The following is a 6523-nucleotide window of genomic DNA, read 5'->3' as shown; positions in this document are numbered from 1 at the left end:
AAGATGCTATATGCCCAAGGGTTCCAACAGGGAAAATTAGCCCAGTGAGGAAAGGAAATAAGGCAATATTAATAAACTATATCAGATGTATTTAAAAAATCAAAATAAAATATCTAAAAAAAAAACATTAACAACATCAAAACAGATGATTAATATATAGACTAAAAGAGACTTATGTCAGCCTATTGAAGTAGTATTCCAGACTCCAATATGCTTCCCTTCTCAAATCAATTAAAAGAGGTTATGGAAAATGCAATAATTCAGAACTCAGGTTGGGGATTATTCCATTTCCGAAAAGGATTTATTTACCCAGAACTTCAAATACTAATAAACTCATAAACTAACAACAACAAATAAGGCAATGGCGTAACATCAAAACTGACTGCAGTGCTGTTTGACTTCAAGTTCATTTTTTTCTAATTTATCACAATGATCAATTGATCTTTTGAAGCGTAAAGATGAGTTTGAGCCTGAAATGGATGCAGTAATTTCACTAAATGTTTTTTTTTTATTATGATTAATGGATTTTGTTTCAATGATGATTGGTCTTACTGGAATTTCTAGTTAATGTGTTTTAATTAAATTATATAAATATGGTTCAGCGCATGTCATTAAATCCATTAAAAGTTTCTATGCCTCAATTTTTTTCACTATAAAATGTAGGATTAAGAAGATTTTATTCCATTGAAATACATATTATAAAATGCAAAAACCATTTTCACCTTCATACTTCAACTACTGAATGAATTTGACACACCCCTGCAAAAAAAACAAAAACAAAAACAAAAAATCCATAACTTCTGTCATTTCTTAAGACTACACATAACAGGGCTTCTACAGCTCACCAAGTCCTGCTTATCCTGTAAGCATACATCCATTGAGCTCTTAAAGGCTTTAAAGGCCACTCGTGAATGGCAAGGGCAAGGTACAGAGACATTGCCCTATCGAGCGGGACAATGCCCTAGAGACTAACCATATATACATATGATCAGCGCCAAAGCCCCCTATCCACCGAAGCTAGGACCAAGGAGGGCCAGGTAATAGCTGCAGATGACTCAGCAGATGTAAATACATTCTCTCTTCTTGTATATCAAGGACTTTTCTTTCTAATACTTCTTTTACATCATGTGGTAACGTCCCTGACTGGTGATGGCCAGACTGGGGTTCGAGTTCCGCTCAAACTCATTAGTTCCTTTGGTTGCTCCAACCTCACCATCCTTGTGAGCTACGGATGGGTTGTTTGGGGAAGCTTATATGTCTATCTGCTGAGTCATCAGCAGCCATTTCCTGGCCCTCCTTGATCCTAGCTAGAGTGGAGTTAGTTCGTTTGGTTGCTGCAACCTCACTATCCTTGTGAGCTAAGGATGGGGCGGTTTTGGGGAGCCTAAACGTCTATCTTCTGAGTCATAAACAGTCATTTCCTTACCCCTCCCGGTCCCAGTTTGGGTGGAGAGAGGCTTAGGCGCTGATCATATGTATATACTGTATGGTCAGTCCCCATTCATGAGCAGCCTTTAAACCTATGCAACCCCTTCCAACTTTTACTCCTCTTCCTCCTGAAACTTCTGAGCTATTCAGTCTTTTCAACAACTTATCAGTACTCTGTTCATTTTATATTACTCATCTATTGAGCTCTGGTTCGCCTTCTATACTATGTAAACAGCTGCGTTTGTTGGAGTAAAGTGCGCTTTTAGTTATTAGTGTCTGTAACTGCGTTTGTTGGAGTATGGTGCGCTTTTAGTTACGAGTGTCTGTAACTGCGTTTGTTGGAGTATGGTGCGCTTTTAGTTACGAGTGTCTGTAACTGCGTTTGTTGGAGTATGGTGCGCTTTTAGTTACGAGTGTCTGTAACTGCGTTTGTTGGAGCATGGTGCGCTTTTAGTTACGAGTGTCTGTAACTGCGTTTGTTGGAGTATAGTGCGCTTTTAGTTACGAGTGTCTGTAACTGCGTTTGTTGGAGCATGGTGCGCTTTTAGTTATGAGTGTCTGTAACTGCGTTTGTTGGAGCATGGTGCGCTTTATGGTGCGCTTTTAGTTATGAGTGTCTGTAACTGCGTTTGTTGGAGTATGGTGCGCTTTAAGTTATGAGTGTCTGTAACTGCGTTTGTTGGAGTATGGTGCGCTTTTAGTTATGAGTGTCTGTAACTGCGTTTGTTGGAGTATGGTGCGCTTTAAGTTATGAGTGTCTGTAACTGCGTTTGTTGGAGTATGGTGCGCTTTTAGTTATGAGTGTCTGTAACTGCGTTTGTTGGAGTATGGTGCGCTTTTAGTTATGAGTGTCTGTAACTGCGTTTGTTGGAGTATGGTGCGCTTTTAGTTATGAGTGTCTGTAACTGCGTTTGTTGGAGCATGGTGTGCTTTTAGTTACGAGTGTCTGTTTCACACAGATAATGAATTTATGAATAGAATAACCTCTAATAGAGGTTAGAATTGAGGAAGTTAGTTTCTGGGCCTTTATCACTAAACAGTGTATTCAGTATTAAAAACAAATTATTTAAAAAAAAAAAAATACCCTCGATTATGACAGAGACAGTCAAATCAATACCTAACTATCTACTGAAAGTTAACGCTAGAATCACTGTATGATTTTAAATCTTATAGGAACAATTCCTTATACTGAAAGATAACTCTAGAATTACGATATGATTTTAACGTTTATAGGAACATCTTCTTATACTGAAAATTAACTCTAGAATCATTGTATGATTCTAACTTTTATGGGAACAAATCCTTATACTGAAAGTTAACTCAAGAATCACATTAAAATTCTAATTTTTATAGGAACAACTCCTTATACTGAAAGGTAACTCAAGAATCACAATATGATTTTAACTTTTATAGGAACAACTCCTTATACTGAAAGTTAAGTCTAGAATCTCTGTTTGATTCTAACTTTTATAGGGACAACTCCATATACTGAAAGAGAACTCAAGAATCACATTAAGATTTTAACTTTTATAGGAATAATTCTTTATACTGAAAGTTAAGTCTAAAATCTCTATATGATTTTAACTTTTATAGGAACAACTCCTTATACTGAAAGTTAACTCTAGAATCACTGTATCATTCTAATTTTTGTAGGACACCTCCTTACACTGAAAGTTGAATTTGCAATCACTGTATGACTTCAATACATGTTGTAAAACAAATATGAAGCCCTTCATATATATTTGCGCCTGAAGGAATTTATTTAAATCACAATTATTTCTTGATTTAAAAAACTGTGAATAAACACTAAACTGAACGCTCCCGACTCGCAACAGCCTGGCCAATCCATGCAATAATTCCCTCCCCATCTGAGACTGTCAAAAATCATAAATTCATCCGATTCCAAAGTTAATCCTCATGCGACTTTGGCCCTCTGCTCTTGCCTTCATTCTCATTCCCAAGTTGAGCCTTATTTTTCTCCACCGAGGAAACAGCTTTTTTAAATGCAGCTTTGGTCATTTAATCTTTCTTTGCATAAGGAAAAGATAACGTAATATTGCGAGAATCCGTATTCGCGCTTCTTTCGTTCGCGTGATTTGCTATATTCGCGTTTCTTTCGTTCGCGTAATTCGCTATATTCGCGTTTCTTCTGTTCGCATGATTCCCTATATTCGCGCTTCTTTCGTTCGCGTGATTCGCTATATTCGCGTTTCTTCTGTTCGCATGATTCCCTATATTCGCGTTTCTTTCGTTTGCGTGATTCGTTTTAATCGCGTTTCTTTCATTCAGGTGTTTCGCTATATTCGCGTTTCTTTCGTTCCTATGATTCGCTATAATTGTGCTTCTTCCGTTCGCGTGATTCGCTATATTCACGTTTCTTTCGTTCGCGTGATTCGCTATATTCGCGTTTCTTTCGTTCGCGTGATTCGCTATATTCGCGTGTCTTCCGTTCGCGTGATTCGCTATATTCGCGTTTCTTCGCGTTTCTTTCATTCGCGTGATTCGCTATAATCGCGTTTCTTCCGTTCGCGTGATTCCCTATATTCGTACTTCTTTCGTTCGCATGAATCGCTACATTCACACTTCTTTTGTTCACGTTTCTTTCGTCCGCGGGATTCGCTATATTCGCGTTTCTTCCGTTCGCGTGATTCGCTATATTCGCGTTTCTTCCGTTCGCGTGATTCGCTATATTCGCGTTTCTTTCGTTCGCGTGATTCGCTCTCATTCGGCCGTGTCCCTGGAGCTTATCCATAAGAAGATAATCGTATTCACCCCTTGAAAGCCCTCCTCACGCTCCACCTCGATTTTTTCCAGACTAATCCCCTCTTCCTCCATTGTTGCTCTTCCTCGCTTAACATCACCATCGAAATTTCTCTGGATTTTCTTTCCAGTTTTTCGTTTGTTTTTCTGTCCCTTTACTTGCAAGCACGCGCGAACGTCTTAGCGGCAGCGTCATATCAAAATTGCTTTTGTTATGGAAATATGATGCAAATTTTATCACACAGAAAAATGGAAGTGAATGAGGAAGATGGCTTTTTTGTGGAGGGGGGAGAGACAGAAAGATTTTCTATCTCTCTCTCTCTCTCTCTCTCTCTCTCTCTCTCTCTCTCTCTCTCTCTCTGTGGCATTACACCACTATTCTACAAACCCGACGACTGGAAATAGCTCTATATTAAAGTATTTGTTATATTCACTGCTCTCTCTCTCTCTCTCTCTCTCTCTCTCTCTCTCTCTCTCTCTCTCTGTGGCATTACACCACTATTCTACAAACCCGACGACTGGAAATAGCTCTATATTAAAGTATTTGTCATATTCGCTGCTCTCTCTCTCTCTCTCTCTCTCTCTCTCTCTCTCTCTCTCTCTCTCTCTCTCTCTCTCTCCCCTCTCTCTCTCTCTCTCTCTCTCTCTCTCTGGCATTACACCCTATTTTACAAACCCGACGACTGGAAATAGCCCTATATTACAGTAATTGTCACATTTACTGCTCTCTCTCTCTCTCTCTCTCTCTCTCTCTCTCTCTCTCTCTCTCTCTCTCTCTCTCTCTCTCTCTCTCTCTCTCTCTCTCATGCTAATTCATTCTAGGTAATGAGCAGAAGCATTTTAAGGTTGTCAGTGTATTATATCAAATATTTTTTCAAGATATCTGCAGTTAAAATGAAATTTATCTCAATTTCACTGGACTTAGAGTTTTGATAAGCTAGATCTTTTTATCACAATTTCACTTGATTTAAAATTAAATGACGTTCGGGTTTAATTAGTTTATTTCCGTTGTATTTTATCAACGTAATCTATTTGTTTCTCTGATACAACAGCTTCGTTTCCTTGCTTATGCTTATTACCATGTATGTTCCGAGTATTATTCTCCTGTCTGGTCTTCAACTCCTGATTCCCATCTTAATTTGTTGAACAGGAACTTACGGTCTATCAATTTTTTCATTCCTGATCTAGATATTCATCGCTTGCACCGTCATTCAATTAATTCATCATGCATGTTGCATAAGATTTTTCATAATTCTGACCATCCTTTACATTCAGATCTTCCCGGACAGTACCACCCTGTTCGTAATACTAGGCATGCAGTTAATTCTAAGTCAGGCCTTCTCTATCATGAGGCTCAATACTACACAATATTCAAGAAGTTTCATTCCAGCTGTGACCAAGTTGTAGAATTATCGTCCTAATTGGGTAGTTGAATGGGTAGAACTTCAGAAGTTCAAACTTTCAGTAAATGGTTTTTTTTTTTTTTTTATGTTGAACAGGCTGACATAAGTCTCTTTTTATAGTTTATATATGAAAGATCTGTTTCCTCTCTATTTTTTATTGATATCAGAAAAGAAGTGAGTGCGTTCCAGTAATTTCAGCCTTCTGAAATCGTTGAAATTGTTATAGATGTTATAGTGATTTGAGCCTTCTGGATGCGTTATGAATATTATACAAATTACAATCTGCGCTCAAGATGATTATTTGTAGCTTAAAGGTTTTATGAATAAACTGTACAAACATTATTTTAATTACTTGCTTCAGGCATGACTTTAATTTTTCCATGTCTTGATATTTTTATAAACATCATTTAAATTAGATAAATTTAAGCCTAGATTATGCTTCTTCGTAAGAGACATGAATTAACATTGATATCAAAATTATTAACCCTAATTTAGCATATAAAAAACACATTAATCTCTACATTTTCGAGCGAAATTTCGTTATAACAATATTAAGCAGGTACATATTACACCATTAACGTATCAGTGCGAGACCAAGCTTCTAATTTTAGCTTTTCAATTTAGAAATTAAAATATATATTTGAAAGTTAATGAGGCCACCCAATATGTTAATCATTAACAAGCAATTAACTTTGTAGATTGACTTTTATGAGAGTGTTAAACTCTCACATTTTTCCTCCCTATGATTTAATTGCATTTTAGGGGGATTTCCCTAGTTTGTCCCTGAGGTTCATTTCAGGCTTCCAAAATACATTTCATTAATTAAGTGTCTTATTCACATACGATGGGATTTTAGGGGAAAACTGATGATGTGGTGAGAGAGAGAGAGAGAGAGAGAGAGAGAGGAGAGAGAGAGAGAGAGAGAGAGAGGA

Source organism: Palaemon carinicauda, chromosome 24 (assembly GCF_036898095.1).
Source record: "Palaemon carinicauda isolate YSFRI2023 chromosome 24, ASM3689809v2, whole genome shotgun sequence".
NCBI classification, from domain to species: domain Eukaryota; kingdom Metazoa; phylum Arthropoda; class Malacostraca; order Decapoda; family Palaemonidae; genus Palaemon; species Palaemon carinicauda.
Note: the sequence above shows the minus strand (reverse complement) of the source record.